The 21,789-nt window shown below is 37.2% G+C and overlaps 1 protein-coding gene and 2 pseudogenes across 1 annotated transcript in view; 1 reads left to right on the forward strand and 2 right to left on the reverse strand.

Annotated features, from left to right (window-relative positions):
- The window catches only part of EDIL3 (EGF like and discoidin domains 3), a 496,837-nt gene that overhangs the window by 422,707 nt on the left and 52,341 nt on the right, over positions 1 to 21,789 (forward strand). The gene's annotated exons all lie outside the window — the stretch shown is intronic.
- Positions 17,475 to 17,987, reverse strand: LOC106734361 (histone deacetylase complex subunit SAP18 pseudogene; annotated as a pseudogene).
- On the reverse strand, positions 20,724 to 21,236 carry LOC106734362 (histone deacetylase complex subunit SAP18 pseudogene; annotated as a pseudogene).

Raw genomic sequence — 21,789 nt, forward strand, 5'->3', positions numbered from 1 at the left:
AAAAGAATATAACAATTACTAAACTCCACATTTAGGACTTTTATCCAGAACTTTTTCTTCCCTTCAGACACTACAGAGGGAACAAAAGTTATTAAATAGGTGCTTACTTTTGATGACAGGCTATAGAAGCAAAAATGTAAAAAATTTAGACAAGATTTTTTTTTTTTGCTAAATAAAAAAAAAAACTTTACACAATAGCCTGAAATGGTGGAATAATTGAAATGGAAAAAAAAAAAAAAAGACCATGTGAAATTGTTCCCATTTGATTTCTGTAATCTCGAGTTTTAAATACTTTTCCAAAAAGGAACTTGAAAAATAATCTGTTTAACTTAATCTCTTGATAATAGAGGATAGCAAGCATATAATTATTGAAAAAGAATATAGTTACCTGAAATATCGTATACGGTAACACCCCATCCCAGCTCACTGCAATTATCTTAGAACTTTTTGCACCATAAAGCAAGGACAAAGTATTACAGAAGCCAAGGAGAGATATAAATAATTCACAAGGTTTCCAGTGATGCTCTAATTTAACATAGCCATGTGATTACTTCCATAGTACTAAGACATTCCCCTTAGAAGAATTGCACATAGTCATCAACAGCTTCAGGGACCAGAGTAACCAAGGATTGAACCATAAGAGGAAGGTGGGGCCAGTGTGAGCAAGATTAGGAAAGGTCACAGATATGTTAAATTGGCCGTTTTCTAATTACATGTCTTAGAGCCTCAGGGTCGCTGGCAGTCCTGGTACCAGAGTAGGTGCTGGAGTGCAGAGGGGAGACTCAGCAGACGAATCTGGGGCAGCCTCAGTCTCTTCACATGAGGGGTCCAGGTCTCCTTATCTTGCACATTCAGTTTTCAGGAGAGATCATGTTTGCAAAAAAAAAAAAAAGAACAGGCCATAGCTAAAGAATGCTTGAGTCCCTCTGGGTTAGGACTTAAGAAAAACATCACATGAAGAGTAGCCCATGAGATTCAGTAGCTATTTGCTAAAGATTCTTTACAACCTTCTTTTAATTTGATTAAAGAGTGAAAGGGTAAAGATTCAGATAAGGAAAAACGGTGCATTCATAGGGTTTCTTATTTAATGGGGAGTGGAAGAGAATTTGTGGTTTATAAATAAAACATTGCTTTGTTGAATGTCCTTGATTTCTTTTATTCATCGAATTTATGTGTCATTTCAAATAATATGAAGGATGTAGACTCTCTACACAACAAAGGGAAGCATGCCTTTTATAAAGTCAAGAAATAAGATTGCCTTACAATAATCAAAGTTTTGCTTAAAGTGAAGTTTAATACCATTTGTGCTCTTTTATTTCTTTTTGGTTGGAATTATTCATTCTAATATTGCATATTATTGGCTATTTTAAAGTGTTCTCTTATTTAGGAAAATTGAATCTTCCAAAACAGCAACTAGTACTTTCACAGACACTTCAGCAGTAGTTAATTTGGGTAGGCATTTAATCTGGGCCAAAATATTAGAACTCAATATTTGAGCATTACTACTCCAGAATAGAAAAGGAAAGGAAATAATTATTAGCTAATTAATCAAAAGGCCTCATTTTAAAGTAACTCTATGGCCATAACTTACAGAGTAGAATATATGATAATAATATATTAGGCTACGATATGTCTATAACATTAAAATAAATAGATTCACATAAAATACCTTTTGTTTCTTCCAGCTGCATTTTAAGGCAATATTGCAATATGTACAGATATCTCAGTGCTTCATTGATGAAGTAGCTGAAAGCTAGAGTTGACTATAAACTTCATTTTAATAATCTGATGATAAGCATATTATGTCTTAGGTGCTTATAAAATTTTGTTTTTCATCTCTTTATTTAATTTCCTCCATCTCTTCATTGCTACTTTGTTATCAAGATCTAGATGGCAATGTTTTGAATAGTTCTCTGACAGGTTTATGGTAGACTATATACTATGAAGATGCTTTTGAAAATTAAGAGAACAGTTACTATTAATTATCAAAGTATAGAGTATACTGCCTAAATCAACCTGATGATTGTCAGATCACTATTTTACTTTCCTGGTGTCTGTGGAATAAACAAATCATTTTTAATTTAAAGAATTCATTTAGGTGGGCTTCTGAACACAATGGTCATGCTTTTTCAATTCTTTGCCATTACAAACTGAGTTAGGGTTAGCAAAAGTCCCACTTTACGTATTTCTCACTGGGATTTCCCACCTAGTTACATAGCACATTAACAATTGCTTATTTTATTTTATTCATTATGATTATTACTTTTTAAAAATTATTTGACCAGAAAGAGACAGAGAAAGGGAAAGTAAAAAGCAAGCTACCAGGACTCAAACCACCGTCAGCCATGTGGGAGTCCGGTGCCTCAACCACCACACCACCTGCCAGCCCCCACAATTGCTCTTTTTGTCTACACTTTGTTTCCTGGTTGAGTCCCTGTGCATTGTAGAGGCTGAAACCCTTTGAAACCTCCAAAGGTGAATAATAGATTGCAGAGAACCAAGGGGAAATGGCCTGTATCTACCAGGTTGCCAAGGGCAGGTGACAAAATAGGTTCTCTGAAGCAGGGATGTGAGGACATTCACATTCTGACATGGGGAGTTTGGGGGAGAAAGGCACCTCTCACCGAGACAGCAGGGCAAAGAGGACAAAGAGGAATCCCACATTCTGCTCTGACAATGATGGCGGATACTAGGACTACACGGCCACATCCTGCCAGCACCTGCGGAGGCCTGTGTAACTGTGGGCAAGATTACAACCCACCCCACCATCCGCCTTCCTCCCCAGTGCCATCCCCATCAAGCCGCCCGATACTGTGTCCCCTGTGCTGCTTAAGCCATGGCCAATTGGCACCAAATGACCTAGAGACTGTGATTGTGTGTTGTGTTGAGAGCGTGAATGTGTTAACTTTCATAAAGTTCATGTGAAGTTTAATGAAAGTGAGAAAATAAGAGGTGTGATCAAAGAAGAAAAACACGTTGTTGGATGAAATTTGGAAGCAGATGGTAAATCGATAAGGCAGATACAGTAAGATAGAATGATTGGCTACCAGAAAGTACATCTAGCTTTATCTAATTAAAAAAAAAAAATTAACTACTTCATTGTACTCTTCTCCTTTATGACAGAGGATTTTTACTTTTATGTATTACTGTTTATGTTGTTATTAAAAAGGATTCCTCGTAGTTACACTAGGCAAAGAAAGGAAGTGGGAGTAGGCTAGTTAACGCAGGGATTCTAAACAAAGCAGTGAAAATGGAATATGCAATACAGGGGTAACACTTAAGAAGCAAGAAACATAAATGTTTAACTAGAAGAAAAACTCCAAATTGGAAAAATACAGGGTATTGAAAAGACTTTGTATTCTAAAGACATGCCATACAGCAGGGCTTCACATTCCATTCACAAAGACAAGTCTTTACACTTTGTAAATAATGCAAACCACTCTTTTGCTCTCATTCCTCATGCTTCCCCTTCCCCGTGCCCTTCACTTACCTGTTTCTTCTTTATCTGCCTCTATTACATGACTTCTAATAATTTCACCAAGTGGATATTCTGACTTCTTCCTGTTACCTGGTGTGTTAGCTTTTTAATGCTGCATAACCAATTACTGCAAATTAAAACAATATGTTTGGTCTCTCACAGTTTCTGTGATTGAGGCATCCAGGTGATGCCGAAGACTGCAACTGAGGTGTTGTCTGAGCTGTATTTTCACCAGGATGCTTGAATGGGGAACATTCTACTTCTGAACACATTCAAATCATTGGCAGTATCCATTTCTTTCTTGCCATATGAGGTCCCAGCATTTTTGCTTACAGTCAGTGGGAAGCCACTCTCAAGTATTAGGGGTCACCCACAGTTCCTGGCCATGGGGGCATATTAACATGGCCACTGACTTTATCAGTCCAGCTAGGAGAAACTCTAGCTCCCGTCTGCTAAAACAGTCTTATATAAATCTAACACGATCAGAGGGGTGACATCCCATTATCTTTGTCATATTCTATTGGTGAGAAGGGAATCATAGGCCCTACCTATGTTCAGGGGAGGATGACATTTTGAGATCATGGAGCCCACACCAGTTTCTTTCAACCATACCTAAAGTCCGTATTTCAGTCAGGTATCTTACACAAGATCTGTTTATCCCTTTAGCCATCCATGTTTTCCTCTGTCTTGTGCCCCTTTTTAGTCACAGGACGTATCCTAGAACACATTCCACAGAGGCCCAAAAGTAACATCAGAGACATCCTATCCTTCCTTCTCAAAGGTTAAAGAAAGCAATATGTATTGCAAGACAGAATCAGTAAAGAAAATCATCAGGATATTTTTCTGGCCACAACTTTTCCTCTATCTGGAGCCATCTCTCCTGGAGTGCTATTAGCAATGCCTCACATTTAGGCAATGGGAACAGAAGTAGTCTTAATGCAGTCCGGGAGAGAGGTGCAAAAGGCCGTTGGTGATAATCCAGATCTTTATCTAATAGACCAATCTTTTCTTGTGTGTGGAAGAGCAGATGGAGAGGAACTGCAGCTTCTCTTTGTTTAGTGTTTGTTAAAATGAAACAGCAATTATATTTCCCCAAAAGCTTCGTTCCTAGAGTTTAATTATCTAAAGAAGAACCACAATTTCACTTCCAGAGATTTGTTGAAATATCTTCATCTACATAAAAATTAAACACTCTGAAGTTTACTTTGCAACCTTGTCAACTTTGCAAACAAAAGATTTAAATAGTAAAAACATTGATTTTGTTTTTTATTTCTTAAAATGATCTTTAAAAGACTGTAAAATGCTTTTTATCAGCAGGTTCTCAAACTGTCTGTACAATTATGCAAGTAGTGGTGTTTAATCTTGGTCTAGGATTGAGAACTATAATCCTTATAAAGCAGTTATTAGATAGCTGTGACTACATTTTATTGTATCTTTCTATTGAGTTTTCTATTATCATTTTATTTCTAGGAGACTTGGTTTATAATGCTCGTTGAAATGAACATGTTTTGATTACCTATGAAGGAAATTATTTTAAGCTGTTTTTTAGTATAGCATTTTACCTATATGGAAACATTTCTCTCTCTCTCTCATATGAACCTTTGGACACTTATATAAGGACATGATGGACAGTTGCTATGAGCTTCACTTTATACAAAAGGGAACAGCTCAGTGAGGATCTATGATTACCCAAGAGTATACAGACAATAAATGACTGAAGTCTCATTGAATCTATTTCTGCCAGCCACACAGAGCTGTTCAGTCAGTTCCTGGCTAGAACAGATGAGGTCTGCACAAAATGGGACAGACACGAAATCTAGAAAACTTAAAGAAGGACTCTTTTCCTCTTGTACTTTTGGGAGCAAAGTTTACATTGACCATTTATTTTTCGTGGGTCAGTTCCTTTTTTTTTTTGGAGAGATTTTTGCTATAGGGTGCATGCACTTGCCAGAAAGACAGAGAGAGACAGAGAGATAGAAAGCAAGAAATCACCCCCACCCCCAGGGGGGATGGCCACACCACAATCCCTTCTCCTCTATTCTCCTCTCGGGATCTTGGGCACACACGTACATGCACCCGGCATGAGTTTAAGCCACCGGGTCTGGGACTTGAATCATGGTCAGCTACATGGGAGTCCAGTGACCCAGCCATTAATCACATTAACTGCTGGTCCCATCGATCATTTATTTTTCAAATGAAGATATATTTAGATTTAATATAAAGAATCTTCAAAAGTTCATAGGAAATGCCATACATAGATTTTGAATTTTTTTTGCCCCCCAAATAAACTCAGTCTTTAATAAGACTTTCCAAAGGTTTTTGAAGCCCTCCTCATGAGTATCAAGCTGAATGATTCACATTCACCTCTAGTAAAGAAGTTACCTGAGTCAGAAAAATATGATTAGTTCTATTTTATGTGTCAGTAAATTTTGTAATTATGCATTACTTTATTGAGCAGTCTGATAAGCACATAAATCACTTGAAATGTCAGCACGCTCATGTTGATTTTGGCTGCGTTAATGCTGTTGAGTTGCTTTCTCCTGTTATGAGAAAGAGCGTGCAAAGATACCTTTCTGATCAAATTTCCATTGGTTGGAAAGGGTAGTATCTAAATGAGAGTCATTTTCAGTGTACAAAAGCAAGTTTCGGACAGTTGCTTCCTGTGTAGTCAGAAGATCCTACTGTGTGGAGATTTCTGTAGACATCAACCCTAGGTGGGTTCCTCTGGATGGATTCCCCTCTTGGGGGGGCCCACCCAGATCCCATTTTGCTTTCTGGCAGACATAGATTTATATCCTAGCAAATGTTATCTGAGCTCTCTAATAAACTCCTGGATTGTCAGGGAAGTTATGACATATTTTTGCACAGAAAAACACAGAGAAATAGATCATGACTTCGCTAACAGCATAATATGTGTGCGAGTGGGGGGGGGTATATTCTTTGATGTCATCTATAAGATACTTTTTTAACCCAAAGAAATATGAGAAAGAATTGTTTTCATTATCCTTCTCATACTGTGTTAAACATGAGATTATGCCTCCTCAGGGACTATAGCAAAGATCTGGCATTGGGAGACAAGCAATGAGTCTGCATATATTGGACATCTATATGTCTAATGAGGCAAAGTTGCCCTGACCATTTAAAAGATTAAGCGATAAGAAGCAAGCACTGTGTGAAATATAAGCCACAGATACACAAAGGATCTGCACTTATCAGAAATGGAAAATTGATTTTTAGCAACTGCATTTCTCTAACATATCCAGATGTGATGTAAGAAATTTTTCCCTGGGATTTCTCCAGCAATGCTGATGAAAATGTTGCTATATAGTTTGAATAATAGTAAACATTAAAAACTCTGCCTACTAACATCACCAGAAATTAGAGGTAGTATACCATTTGGTAGTCTGGCTAAATAAAAAATTTTACATTTATATCAGATCACTAGAACACATGCTACATCTTTAAAAGGCATAAAATGTTGCCAGAATGCATTCTGGACTGAAAAATTATGTATTCGTAATAGGCTTTTGTGTTATTTGAGACTAAAACAAAAGAAAATCCAAGGCATTTGCTAATGGGGTGGTCGGTATACAAATTTATTATCAGAGACTGCAGTTTTAGAGAGAAAACTAAGATTGAAAAACAGAAACGTAGTGCTGAATGGTAGGTCGGGGCAAGTATAATGATCACATTTTACAAAGCATGTTAAATCTGGAGAGGTTAAAAGATTCATTCAAGCAAAATACACGGTGAAAGCCTAATTACCTTTACCTTTAATGTAGCACATTTCAGTTAAAAAACTCAGTTCTAAGACTGGATTTCTTAGCCTCCTAACTATAACTGGTGACGCGAGATAGTCCTTTTACAAATTGCCTCAAGCCTTTCATTTCAGTCTCTTTCTCCTAAGGTTAATCTCCCCTAAGCTGCAGCCACATGGATGTTCTCCTTCTTTTACAAACATAAAGACCTATCAAGATATTTCACAGTTGTTCGTACACTTTTCCTGATCTGGAGTGCCCTTCCTTCTTTTCTTCACTGTTCAACTCCTACTAATCATTCAGTATTCAGGTTCATCTGGTCTCCACTGGCTTTCCGCTCTATAGGTGCTTTGCCCCCAGCCTCAAGGCACCCACACCTCTTGCTGTCATCTAAATAGGCACAAGTCTGCTTGTCTGCTATATCCAAGCCTCATATGGGGATTTTAATAACCTGAGGGACTAGCACATAGTAGCACTCAATACACATTGGACTGGGGCCTGAGTTAAGCCCTGTACATGGGGGAACCAGATCTCATATGGCCACCCACAGTTCAAATGCTGACTCTGGCAGTTTGAAAAATGCATCAGGAGACCGGCATGATGGTTAAGGACCTGGACTCCCATATAGCTGATCACTATTAAGTCCCAGATCAGTGGCCTAAAAATCACCCTGGCCATGTGTACATGTGTACCCAGGATCCCAGGAGAATGGAGGAGGAGAAGGGTGTGCAGCATAGCCATCCCCTGTGGAAGAGATGATTTCTCATTTTCCATTTCCCTGTCTCTCTCTCTCTCTCTCTGGCGAGCACACAGGCCCTATTGCATAAACCTTAAAAAAAAAAAAAATCAGGTACAAATGTGTGTATACCCCAAATCCTGATAGTATGGGGAAGTGTAGTAAAAGGATTGTAGCATGACTACAACCCACTAGGGGTACTTTTCCTCTCTCTCCCCCTCTCTCTTTCTCTCTCTCCCTCTGTCTCTCTCACCCCTCCCTCTGGTAAGTACATGCATACCCTTGGCTTTAAAAAATGGATTGATAGGGGTCAGCAGGTGGCATGGTAATTGAAGGTGCTGGATTCCCACATGGCCAACCCCATTTTGAGTCCTGGACCTGAAAGCTTTCTTTCTCACTTTCTCTCTCTCTCTCCTAGCGAGTGCATGTGCCCTATAGCAAATTTAAAAATAATAATAAATAAAGTTAAATAATTCTTTAAAAAATGGATTGATAGGCACCAGCAGTTAGCGTAATGGCTATGTCGCTGAATTCCCATGTAGCCAATTGTGGTTGAAGTCTCAGACCCAGTGGCTTAAACTCACGCCAGGCACGTGTGTGTGCATGCCCAAGATCCCAAGAGGAGAATGGAGGAAAAGGGATTGCAGTGTGGCCATCCCTGCTGGGGCATGATTTCTTGCTTTCTATCTCTCTGTCTCTGTCTTTCTGGTGAGCACACGCACCCTATAGCAAAAACCTCTCCAAAAAAAAAAAGGATTGATACTTGAATAAATAGTACATACAAAGAAATTAAATATTGGTTAACATGGAACATAGGGAAGTACAAAGATTTTCAAATGGAAAGGAAAATCTTCTAAGATAATCTACTCATTTTACAACTGAGGTTCATGGAAGTTAATAGTTTATTTAAGTGACCGATCTAATGAATAACAGATTAGAGATTTAAATCCAGGTCTGCTAGGTTAGTTCTAAATGGTAAAGTAGCTGATGGAATAAACTTTGTTATATGAATTACAGCTTGGCTATGTCGAATTTTACTAATATGTAAGAATGTAAATAATTTTGCCTGTATTGAGGAGCGGTTTATCACTGGGCTCATTTTTAGAAGCTATTGTTTTTATTTTTACATTTCTATTGTTGAAGTGACTTGCTGATTACATCCTTTTTTCTCTCTTTTAGATTAATTGAGGTCGTACTGAACATGTTACATACACGCTCATTTCTAAATCAAGGCACTAAGCTTCCCCATTTTTTTCTCAATAAAATTAATCTTATTTCCCAGGATTTATTTTTATGTCTTAATTTTAATAGGAAATTTTATGTTTCACTGTAGACGTTAGTTGACTCTGAAAGTTTAAAAAAATGCATTATTATCATAATCAAGGTGAGCCTAAGTCAGATCTTAATTCTTACAGTAATAATTGCAAACCTATTCATACACCTAAGAAAGGCAGGTTTTAAACTATGTGAATTAATATAATGAACTTAAAAATAATTTTACCAATTGATACTAGGAAAAATACATAAAATGAGCATTAAGAGAGTTCAGTAGATGTAAAATCAAGATCAGTTTACTTACTTAAGAGAGGCAAGTTTAGATTTTTTTCATTTTAATCAAAAAATGATTTCAAGATCAAAGATAACAAGAAATTTTACAATAGCGGGTGTATGGCCCTTATTTATTACCTCACATACAAAAACCATTCTTTTTCCAAAGCTTTCTGGGCACTGCACCAATAGACAGACACCACAATTAAATTCAATTAGATCCTGTCACTAAAAACCCACAGTGCATATTCACAACCAACGGTGAAGAAAAGAATGAGGATCTTTAAAGAATATTTTGTTCAACTGAAATATTATATAAAAAATACACATTCGTCTAGCAAGTATGCCGTACCAAGACCTGTTAATCTAGAAAAAGCATTATGTCAAGACAGAGATCAAGAGCAGTGCTGTGAGAAATTACAATTACTTATTTCTAATATTTCCCCTAGACTAATCAGTATACCAGAGAATATAGCATACAATTAACATGAAAGAAAATCTATAGACGTGGAACAGAGAGCGTCTTCTCTATTTTACATTCTTCCTTTTCCTTAGGCTGGAATAGAAGAAGAAGGACTTAAGGGAACGTATGAGTGGAGAACAAAGGAATCTGAAAATGGAAGAAAACACTACGCTTGTTCAGCCTGCGTGTGTGTGTGTGTGTGTGTGTGTGTGTGTGTGTGTGCGTGTGTGTGCTCTCCTCGTTTAGTGCCATGGGTGTCACCCATGCAAGTCGGCCCTGCTTCTCCCTGTCCTTCAACACAATACCCAGTCCATTGTTGGCAGAAACCTTCTGAATGTGAATAGGTTGAGTTTTATGCCAGAGCAATGGATAGTGGAGGGATGATATAATTGACATCAGCAGACGACACCAAGTAGAGCCCATTCTTCAGGACCTCAGCTCCTCATTGATCTGGATAGAGGTCAGCATGGTCATTTGCCTGGCCTCCTGCCTTTGCCAATGCCCAGCTCCCACAATGGAGAAGGCCTGGCCCATACTTGCAGACTCATCCTCCAGAGCCTTCAAACTCTGGGATTCATCTTTTTCCTAGGTACATCTGAAGCCCTACCTTCTGAACTCTGGGCCAGGTATTGTTAGAATTGCTGCTGCTCCTCTCCGTTGCCACCTGTGGCTATTAATTGCCGCATTATTGACTTATTACTGTGGGCCACAACCCTACTTGGTTTTAGAGTTAATTTCCTACACTATATTCTACCCTTTCCAAACTTCAGCTCACCAATATTCTCTTTGAAGAGAATCCAACCATCAAGGACACATAGTCTGCTATGCCTGTATCTCTGTTCCCTGATGTAGTGTCTGGGCCTGGAATCTTAGAATTTGTCCTGTTGCACTTTTTGCTATACTTTTGGAACCCACTGAAGTCTCCACGTCACAGTGGCTTTTCTGCATACACTGTACTTCCTATACAATTAGCGTGCTTTGTCAGATTTCTCTGATAGCAGCAACTTCCTACAGCAGCTCTTCTGTCTTTTGTCACTTTTGGGTCCCTGAAATTTACAAGCCAATCTTAACATCCTGTTTCCCAAGGTTCTCTGGACCACTGCCCTGACCTAGCTCTTGCTCTTCCTCATCTTATGTCTGCTGTTCCTCTGGTCTGACCTTGGCAGCCAATGTTGAGTTCAGATTTGCAGTCTAATTTTCCACCCCTAGTGAAGGATTCCAAAACTTTAGTACTTTCCTTAGTCTCCTGGATCTGATGCTTACTTGGCAAAATGACCTCGGACTTTGTATTCTACTAGTTTCCTGTGTTTGTCTGCAGATCTTTATCTACCCATTTCGGACCTCCATGTGTTAACCCGCTCTTATTGCTGAAAGCTGTCACTGGCTGTCAGTGTGGCACTCTTTATCTTGATTTAAACTCTGATTAAATGGAGTGAACTGCGCAAAAAAAAAGAAAAGCTCTGTCCTTTCACCTGTCAGATTGTCCCTGTGTTTTCAGTTCTCATTACCACTCTTTAAATCTAGGGACCTTTACCTCATTCTGCATTACAGACAAAGCATTAAAGTCATTGTCCCTAACTTTAATCTTTTCCCAACAAGGTGGTATACTGCACAGTGCTGCCAAGTTCACAGTGCCATGGAGTATAAACGTGAAATTATTAATACTCCACTTTAAAATTTCTTTCAGATCTCTTCATACAAACATTTCTTTAGATATTTACATGTATTTCCTTGCTGATCTATGTAAAAAAGTTGACTGTACTTTGAAAAGTTTACTATATTTTTTTAAAAAATCTTCAATATCTGCCTTGACCCAATTTCTTCTATTTTCCACTTTCTGCCTATCAAATAAGCATATTCATAGATCCCTAATAATGTGAAGGCCCACTAATAAATTTTGAAGATACAGAGATAACTAAAATTTGATTGGAGCACTCCAAGAATACAAAATTTGGCAGAGGAATGGCATTTACAAGTAGACTACTGTAAACAGAATAAGATACATACTATTGGGTTGTCCAGAAAGTCATGATGCATTTTGCATAGAAAAACAGAAAAATACATCATGACTTTCCCTAAAACCTAATATTATAATGGAAGGACATGCTAAAAAGAGATTAACTTATGTCCAATCCACCAGGGGCTCTTTTAAAGGGTACGATCTGAACAACTCAGCATGGTGGCTTTGCATCAGATGGACTTGGAAAATCTTCATGTTGTCACCTATAAGCTACATATCTTTTCCAAGGTCATATACCTTCTTAAAGGCTTCTGAAACTGAAAAATTGGATGACAATAGAAACTAGTTCAGAAGTTTATTAGATGAATAATATGAACCTTTCATCCATTTTCCTATGCGTTATAACTACTCAATAAAAATGACTATTATTGTTACTTAGAAGACAAAAAAAGAAGCCAACTCTACTTCAGAAATAATGTGAGGGAAGCCTTCACAAAAATATGTAATCATATGTCATATCCTCAAGAATTGTCAGGTAGAAAAAAGAGCAACCTGGACCAGCAGTTGGCGTAATGGCTATGTCGCTGGACTCCCATGTAGTCGACCTCGGTTCGAGTCCCAGACCCGGTGGCTTAAACTCACTCTGGGCACGTGTGCATCTGTGCCCAAGATCCCAAGAGGAGAATGGGGGAGAAGGGATAGCGGGCTGGCCATCCCCCCCGGGAGGTGATTTGTCACGTTCTGTCTCCAAGTTTAGATTTTTTTCATTTTAATCAAAAAATGATTTCAAGATCAAAGATAACAAGAAATTCTACAATAGCGGGTGTATGGCCCTTATTTATTACCTCACATACAAAAACCATTCTTTTTCCAAAGCTTTCTGGGCACTGCACCAATAGACAGACACCACAATTAAATTCAATTAGATCCTGTCACTAAAAACCCACAGTGCATATTCACAACCAACGGTGAAGAAAAGAATGAGGATCTTTAAAGAATATTTTGTTCAACTGAAATATTATATAAAAAATACACATTCGTCTAGCAAGTATGCCGTACCAAGACCTGTTAATCTAGAAAAAGCATTATGTCAAGACAGAGATCAAGAGCAGTGCTGTGAGAAATTACAATTACTTATTTCTAATATTTCCCCTAGACTAATCAGTATACCAGAGAATATAGCATACAATTAACATGAAAGAAAATCTATAGACGTGGAACAGAGAGCGTCTTCTCTATTTTACATTCTTCCTTTTCCTTAGGCTGGAATAGAAGAAGAAGGACTTAAGGGAACGTATGAGTGGAGAACAAAGGAATCTGAAAATGGAAGAAAACACTACGCTTGTTCAGTCTGCATGTGTGTGTGTGTGTGTGTGGTGTGTGTGTGTGTGCGTGTGTGTGCTCTCCTCGTTTAGTGCCATGGGTGTCACCCATGCAAGTCGGCCCTGCTTCTCCCTGTCCTTCAACACAATACCCAGTCCATTGTTGGCAGAAACCTTCTGAATGTGAATAGGTTGAGTTTTATGCCAGAGCAGTGGATAGTGGAGGGATGATATAATTGACATCAGCAGACGACACCAAGTAGAGCCCATTCTTCAGGACCTCAGCTCCTCATTGATCTGGATAGAGGTCAGCATGGTCATTTGCCTGGCCTCCTGCCTTTGCCAATGCCCAGCTCCCACAATGGAGAAGGCCTGGCCCATACTTGCAGACTCATCCTCCAGAGCCTTCAAACTCTGGGATTCATCTTTTTCCTAGGTACATCTGAAGCCCTACCTTCTGAACTCTGGGCCAGGTATTGTTAGAATTGCTGCTGCTCCTCTCCGTTGCCACCTGTGGCTATTAATTGCCGCATTATTGACTTATTACTGTGGGCCACAACCCTACTTGGTTTTAGAGTTAATTTCCTACACTATATTCTACCCTTTCCAAACTTCAGCTCACCAATATTCTCTTTGAAGAGAATCCAACCATCAAGGACACATAGTCTGCTATGCCTGTATCTCTGTTCCCTGATGTAGTGTCTGGGCCTGGAATCTTAGAATTTGTCCTGTTGCACTTTTTGCTATACTTTTGGAACCCACTGAAGTCTCCACGTCACAGTGGCTTTTCTGCATACACTGTACTTCCTATACAATTAGCGTGCTTTGTCAGATTTCTCTGATAGCAGCAACTTCCTACAGCAGCTCTTCTGTCTTTTGTCACTTTTGGGTCCCTGAAATTTACAAGCCAATCTTAACATCCTGTTTCCCAAGGTTCTCTGGACCACTGCCCTGACCTAGCTCTTGCTCTTCCTCATCTTATGTCTGCTGTTCCTCTGGTCTGACCTTGGCAGCCAATGTTGAGTTCAGATTTGCAGTCTAATTTTCCACCCCTAGTGAAGGATTCCAAAACTTTAGTACTTTCCTTAGTCTCCTGGATCTGATGCTTACTTGGCAAAATGACCTCGGACTTTGTATTCTACTAGTTTCCTGTGTTTGTCTGCAGATCTTTATCTACCCATTTCGGACCTCCATGTGTTAACCCGCTCTTATTGCTGAAAGCTGTCACTGGCTGTCAGTGTGGCACTCTTTATCTTGATTTAAACTCTGATTAAATGGAGTGAACTGCGCAAAAAAAAAGAAAAGCTCTGTCCTTTCACCTGTCAGATTGTCCCTGTGTTTTCAGTTCTCATTACCACTCTTTAAATCTAGGGACCTTTACCTCATTCTGCATTACAGACAAAGCATTAAAGTCATTGTCCCTAACTTTAATCTTTTCCCAACAAGGTGGTATACTGCACAGTGCTGCCAAGTTCACAGTGCCATGGAGTATAAACGTGAAATTATTAATACTCCACTTTAAAATTTCTTTCAGATCTCTTCATACAAACATTTCTTTAGATATTTACATGTATTTCCTTGCTGATCTATGTAAAAAAGTTGACTGTACTTTGAAAAGTTTACTATATTTTTTTAAAAAATCTTCAATATCTGCCTTGACCCAATTTCTTCTATTTTCCACTTTCTGCCTATCAAATAAGCATATTCATAGATCCCTAATAATGTGAAGGCCCACTAATAAATTTTGAAGATACAGAGATAACTAAAATTTGATTGGAGCACTCCAAGAATACAAAATTTGGCAGAGGAATGGCATTTACAAGTAGACTACTGTAAACAGAATAAGATACATACTATTGGGTTGTCCAGAAAGTCATGATGCATTTTGCATAGAAAAACAGAAAAATACATCATGACTTTCCCTAAAACCTAATATTATAATGGAAGGACATGCTAAAAAGAGATTAACTTATGTCCAATCCACCAGGGGCTCTTTTAAAGGGTACGATCTGAACAACTCAGCATGGTGGCTTTGCATCAGATGGACTTGGAAAATCTTCATGTTGTCACCTATAAGCTACATATCTTTTCCAAGGTCATATACCTTCTTAAAGGCTTCTGAAACTGAAAAATTGGATGACAATAGAAACTAGTTCAGAAGTTTATTAGATGAATAATATGAACCTTTCATCCATTTTCCTATGCGTTATAACTACTCAATAAAAATGACTATTATTGTTACTTAGAAGACAAAAAAAGAAGCCAACTCTACTTCAGAAATAATGTGAGGGAAGCCTTCACAAAAATATGTAATCATATGTCATATCCTCAAGAATTGTCAGGTAGAAAAAAGAGCAACCTGGACCAGCAGTTGGCGTAATGGCTATGTCGCTGGACTCCCATGTAGTCGACCTCGGTTCGAGTCCCAGACCCGGTGGCTTAAACTCACTCTGGGCACGTGTGCATCTGTGCCCAAGATCCCAAGAGGAGAATGGGGGAGAAGGGATAGCGGGCTGGCCATCCCCCCCGGGAGGTGATTTGTCACGTTCTGTCTCTCTGTCTCTATCTTTCTGGCAAGCGCACGCACCCTACAGCAAAATCCCCTCCAAAAAAAGAAAAAGGAGCAACCAGATATAGAAAACATCCCAAATTCTTAACAAATATAGGAGAATCCAGAAAGGCTGGACACAGAGAAAATTTGCCATAAAATAATTGATTAAATGAAAAGGTACTGCTTGATAAAATGCCTAGAGTCCTATCAAATATGGAAGTATTTGAAAAGACTACCAAATATGGAAGCATTAATTTTGATGTATTAATGTTGGTCCCATTCAATAATGAAAAAATAAAAACAAAATTTCTTGAGAATCTAGTTCTGTACTAGGTGCCAGACCATATAAAGAAATTTGTCAAGTTTATAGCAGAATATTTTAGGACACAAATAAGTATTTTTAAACTATTTTTATTAAATTTTGTAATTGTACTTTTTTAATCTTTAAATTACATGAATTATATGTGTTAAGTAAAACTTATGAGAAAAAAGATAACATTTATGGACGGTAATTTTGTACAGTTTTACAGTTTTCATTTTGGAGCAAGTCTGTCTATCTGTGGAAAACCTAATTTTGTAAAATAATTTATAAAATATAATTGCTTTAATTATATAACATTTTTACCATATTTGTTTTATGCCAAAGATAACAGAAATATGGAAACAAGTTACAAAAAATAAATTCAACTAGCAGAAGGCAAAGGCATTCTTTACAATGAATGGCTTGATGTTAGTGATATGGCTATTGTACCAATTAAACATTTTTTTCAATCATGTCAAATGCAAAAAGTTAAAATAAAGAGCTTTGATGTTCAGCACTACAGACAATAGCTTTAGCTAGGCATAGAGTTGCAATATTGTGGGCAAACAGAACTCTTTAAACACATTCAGAAGTTGCCTAATTATCAGTTACACTATATTCTTAGTGTTTTCAAGTGATGCTGCAAAACTAAGTATATTTCAAAGTATGCATGTATGTGCATATGTGTGTATGAGAATCTTTGAAAAGTTAATGAAAATTCATTTTTATAAGAAAACTATATATGGATTTCAAATATTTTTCTGCACCAAAATAAACTTGTACTTTAATTCCATCCATACAAGTTCTTTGAACTATCCTGGTACATATTTGTGTGTTTATATTTATTTTTTCTTTTTAAATGCCAGTACCACACTGTCTTGCTTACTGCAGCTTTGTAGTAAATTTTCAAATCACAACATACTAATCCTCCAACTTTTTTAAAAAATATATAATTTTAACTATTCTGGGCCTTTTGAGTTACCATATAAATTTTAATATCAACATGTCAGTTTCTACAAATAAGCCAGTTGAGAATTTGATAGGAAATTGTATTAGATAAATTTGAAGATATTTCCATTTAACAATTTTTTTATTGCACATGTATATTTAACAATATATAGTAGTTTTACATAAGATGCTAAGAGCACTATATTCTTTATATTTTACAGAAGGCTTTGAAACATACAGAGTTTTTATTAATAGTTATACCATAGCACATCCAAACCTTACTCTTAAATAGATACATTACAATTTGTTTAGAATTTAAGGACTTAATGGCAATAATTAGCAGAAAGAGTTCATACATTTATTTTATACAACTGACTGAAAAATAAATTCAAGAAAAAGTAAATAGAATTTAATATGATCTCATGTGCCCTGAAAGAGGTGGTACCTGATTTGGAGGGATAATTGCTATGTCCAAATAAGCTCCTATTTGGAACGTATGAGACTTCATGGTCATGGAATCATCAGTGCCCTTTCTACTTGACGTGCAGCTGTGATCTCCTTAACACGACAGCTAGGTTTTTTAAGGTCTGTAAAAACAATTGCAAAAGTGAAGTGTGTGCCCTTTTCCCTAGCTTCTGGGTAGGCTACTTTTACTAAACCAGTCAGTTCTTTCAATGTTGCATCCATCCAAGTGTAGATCTGCCACTTGCTAGATGGTACATTTCCACGGGAAAACTCATCCATTCGGTGATGGTGACCATTATTGGTGGTGAAAACCCCCAGCACGAGCAGGTGTGTCTTCTGGGTTTCTCGGCTTTTCAGGCTTCTTAATTTTCTCCTGGTTAACGTGTGACACCACTGCCATCTTTCTCCTATGGCCTGCAGAACCCTCGCCCTGACCTTCTACCCCTGCAGCTAGCATGAGCACCTCTATTTAATATTAAACCTTCCAGTCTGTAACCATGAGTTATCATTCCATTCACTTAAATCATCTTTCACTTCTTTCAACAATCATTAGTAGTTTTTAATGTACAAATCTCACACTTCCTTTGTGGAGCTTATTCATAAGTATTTTATTCTTTTTGATGCACAGTAATTGGAATTTCATTTTGAGATTGTTCATCAGTATGGTATAGAAATACAATTGATTTTTTTTTAATTACCAAAGGGAACATGCACTTACCAGAGAGAGACAGGGAGAGAAAGAGAAGGAGGAAGAGTAAGAAAGCAACTCCTAATGGGGCGTGGTCATGCTGCAATTGCTTCTCTATTTCTCCATCCTAAATCCTAAGATTTTAGGCAGACGCTGAGCATTGTTTTCAAGGTGTGGGGACCAGGATTCAGACCATAATTGGCTTTGTGAGATCCAGCTCCCTTAACCACTAAGAGTAGGACCAGCCCTAAACTTGCTGAACTTATTTATTAATTATAACACAATTTTCAATGGATTCCCTATGACTTTCTGTATACAAAATCCTACAAGCAGCAAATAGAGATGGTCTTACTAGATTTCTGATCAGAATTTCTTTTATTTTATTGTCTCGCATTATTTTCTTGGTTCCTATGATGTGTACGTTGAATAATAAACAGTATTGTCTCAATAGTTGTCTTAGTCATAACATCCTATAAAAACCACCTCAAGGTCTGTGAATAACTGAACTCTACTCAATAAAAATGACTATTATTGTTACTTAGAAGACAAAAAAAGAAGCCAACTCTACTTCAGAAATAATGTGAGGGAAGCCTTCACAAAAATATGTAATCATATGTCATATCCTCAAGAATTGTCAGGTAGAAAAAAGAGCAACCTGGACCAGCAGTTGGCGTAATGGCTATGTCGCTGGACTCCCATGTAGTCGACCTCGGTTCGAGTCCCAGACCCGGTGGCTTAAACTCACTCTGGGCACGTGTGCATCTGTGCCCAAGATCCCAAGAGGAGAATGGGGGAGAAGGGATAGCGGGCTGGCCATCCCCCCCGGGAGGTGATTTGTCACGTTCTGTCTCTCTGTCTCTATCTTTCTGGCAAGCGCACGCACCCTACAGCAAAATCCCCTCCAAAAAAAGAAAAAGGAGCAACCAGATATAGAAAACATCCCAAATTCTTAACAAATATAGGAGAATCCAGAAAGGCTGGACACAGAGAAAATTTGCCATAAAATAATTGATTAAATGAAAAGGTACTGCTTGATAAAATGCCTAGAGTCCTATCAAATATGGAAGTATTTGAAAAGACTACCAAATATGGAAGCATTAATTTTGATGTATTAATGTTGGTCCCATTCAATAATGAAAAAATAAAAACAAAATTTCTTGAGAATCTAGTTCTGTACTAGGTGCCAGACCATATAAAGAAATTTGTCAAGTTTATAGCAGAATATTTTAGGACACAAATAAGTATTTTTAAACTATTTTTATTAAATTTTGTAATTGTACTTTTTTAATCTTTAAATTACATGAATTATATGTGTTAAGTAAAACTTATGAGAAAAAAGATAACATTTATGGACGGTAATTTTGTACAGTTTTACAGTTTTCATTTTGGAGCAAGTCTGTCTATCTGTGGAAAACCTAATTTTGTAAAATAATTTATAAAATATAATTGCTTTAATTATATAACATTTTTACCATATTTGTTTTATGCCAAAGATAACAGAAATATGGAAACAAGTTACAAAAAATAAATTCAACTAGCAGAAGGCAAAGGCATTCTTTACAATGAATGGCTTGATGTTAGTGATATGGCTATTGTACCAATTAAACATTTTTTTCAATCATGTCAAATGCAAAAAGTTAAAATAAAGAGCTTTGATGTTCAGCACTACAGACAATAGCTTTAGCTAGGCATAGAGTTGCAATATTGTGGGCAAACAGAACTCTTTAAACACATTCAGAAGTTGCCTAATTATCAGTTACACTATATTCTTAGTGTTTTCAAGTGATGCTGCAAAACTAAGTATATTTCAAAGTATGCATGTATGTGCATATGTGTGTATGAGAATCTTTGAAAAGTTAATGAAAATTCATTTTTATAAGAAAACTATATATGGATTTCAAATATTTTTCTGCACCAAAATAAACTTGTACTTTAATTCCATCCATACAAGTTCTTTGAACTATCCTGGTACATATTTGTGTGTTTATATTTATTTTTTCTTTTTAAATGCCAGTACCACACTGTCTTGCTTACTGCAGCTTTGTAGTAAATTTTCAAATCACAACATACTAATCCTCCAACTTTTTTAAAAAATATATAATTTTAACTATTCTGGGCCTTTTGAGTTACCATATAAATTTTAATATCAACATGTCAGTTTCTACAAATAAGCCAGTTGAGAATTTGATAGGAAATTGTATTAGATAAATTTGAAGATATTTCCATTTAACAATTTTTTTATTGCACATGTATATTTAACAATATATAGTAGTTTTACATAAGATGCTAAGAGCACTATATTCTTTATATTTTACAGAAGGCTTTGAAACATACAGAGTTTTTATTAATAGTTATACCATAGCACATCCAAACCTTACTCTTAAATAGATACATTACAATTTGTTTAGAATTTAAGGACTTAATGGCAATAATTAGCAGAAAGAGTTCATACATTTATTTTATACAACTGACTGAAAAATAAATTCAAGAAAAAGTAAATAGAATTTAATATGATCTCATGTGCCCTGAAAGAGGTGGTACCTGATTTGGAGGGATAATTGCTATGTCCAAATAAGCTCCTATTTGGAACGTATGAGACTTCATGGTCATGGAATCATCAGTGCCCTTTCTACTTGACGTGCAGCTGTGATCTCCTTAACACGACAGCTAGGTTTTTTAAGGTCTGTAAAAACAATTGCAAAAGTGAAGTGTGTGCCCTTTTCCCTAGCTTCTGGGTAGGCTACTTTTACTAAACCAGTCAGTTCTTTCAATGTTGCATCCATCCAAGTGTAGATCTGCCACTTGCTAGATGGTACATTTCCACGGGAAAACTCATCCATTCGGTGATGGTGACCATTATTGGTGGTGAAAACCCCCAGCACGAGCAGGTGTGTCTTCTGGGTTTCTCGGCTTTTCAGGCTTCTTAATTTTCTCCTGGTTAACGTGTGACACCACTGCCATCTTTCTCCTATGGCCTGCAGAACCCTCGCCCTGACCTTCTACCCCTGCAGCTAGCATGAGCACCTCTATTTAATATTAAACCTTCCAGTCTGTAACCATGACTTATCATTCCATTCACTTAAATCATCTTTCACTTCTTTCAACAATCATTAGTAGTTTTTAATGTACAAATCTCACACTTCCTTTGTGGAGCTTATTCATAAGTATTTTATTCTTTTTGATGCACAGTAATTGGAATTTCATTTTGAGATTGTTCATCAGTATGGTATAGAAATACAATTGATTTTTTTTTAATTACCAAAGGGAACATGCACTTACCAGAGAGAGACAGGGAGAGAAAGAGAAGGAGGAAGAGTAAGAAAGCAACTCCTAATGGGGCGTGGTCATGCTGCAATTGCTTCTCTATTTCTCCATCCTAAATCCTAAGATTTTAGGCAGACGCTGAGCATTGTTTTCAAGGTGTGGGGACCAGGATTCAGACCATAATTGGCTTTGTGAGATCCAGCTCCCTTAACCACTAAGAGTAGGACCAGCCCTAAACTTGCTGAACTTATTTATTAATTATAACACAATTTTCAATGGATTCCCTATGACTTTCTGTATACAAAAT

This window comes from Tupaia chinensis, unplaced genomic scaffold (genome assembly GCF_000334495.1).
Source record: "Tupaia chinensis unplaced genomic scaffold, TupChi_1.0 Scaffold000099_1, whole genome shotgun sequence".
In the NCBI taxonomy this organism is placed as follows: domain Eukaryota; kingdom Metazoa; phylum Chordata; class Mammalia; order Scandentia; family Tupaiidae; genus Tupaia; species Tupaia belangeri.